The sequence below is a fragment of the Cebus imitator genome, unplaced genomic scaffold (genome assembly GCF_001604975.1).
Source record: "Cebus imitator isolate Cc_AM_T3 unplaced genomic scaffold, Cebus_imitator-1.0 Scaffold34, whole genome shotgun sequence".
Taxonomy (NCBI): domain Eukaryota; kingdom Metazoa; phylum Chordata; class Mammalia; order Primates; family Cebidae; genus Cebus; species Cebus imitator.
In genome coordinates this window covers 6,410,006-6,411,136 of record NW_016107349.1, presented here as the reverse complement: position 1 = coordinate 6,411,136, position 1,131 = coordinate 6,410,006, and positions in this window count along the sequence as shown.

Here is a 1,131-nt window from a genome sequence, read left to right as displayed (position 1 = left end):
TTTATTGTTGCTATTTTTGTTATTTATATTTAAATTGTACAACATATTTTGGTATACATAATAAAATGATTAATAATAAAGCAATTAACATTTTTATCATTATACATATTTACCTCCCAATTGTTTTGTACAAGAGCACAATAAATCTATTCCCCTTCCTGTATATATTGTTTCTCATATACAATATGTTCCCTGTATACAACATACAATATACATCCTGTCTGCTGCCACCTGTGCACGTGCATGGTATTTGGGGATATAAATATAGATTTGCCATGCCTTCCACTGATACTTACAGATTATTTCTGAGGGACTAGGGACTGGCCCCCCCAGTCTGCCACCAACATCTCCTTTGCCTGCAAGTATGCTTAGAGGCCTGAAATTTGGTCTGCTGTAGCTACTACCATTGCCAGTACTGCACATACCACTCAGTACCCCAAGGACACACCCACCCAGTCTGCTGCTGCATATTCTAGCACTTAAGTATGCAGTCTGAAGATCTAAGGACTAACTTGCCATGACACACTACCAATGGTACCCACGTAAGCCACCTGGGGGCATGCCTGGCCCAATGCTACAACTACTGATACCCAAAGACAAGGCCTCCTCCTTTGTCTCCCAGCAAAACCTCACCACAACCTCCACTAACAAATGCAACTGAAATCTCTGAGGAACTCACAGAGAATACTGATACTGCTTAAAACCAAAAAATGCCATACAGGGACTATATTATCACAACCACCAAGAATCAAAGACAAAGCACCCTACCCAACCAACACTGCAGCCACATCTCTAGGAAAAAAGTATTTCCCTACAAAAGCCAATTCATAACATTAGATGAAGTAACTGTTACATCAGATGTGTAGATAGCAACATAAGGATACAAAAAATATGAAAAAGTAAGAAAATATGGCACCTTGAGGGGTATATAGTCATTCTTTAGTAAGAGATCCAAAATAAAGAAAATCTATAAAATATCTGAAAATGAATTCAAAATGGCATTAATGAAATTCAATGAAATATAAGAGAACACAAATAAACATTACAATGAAATCAGAAAAACCATTCATGGTCTGAATGAGAAATTCAACAAGGAAGAGATATTTCTTAAAAGCAAACAAATTCTGGAAA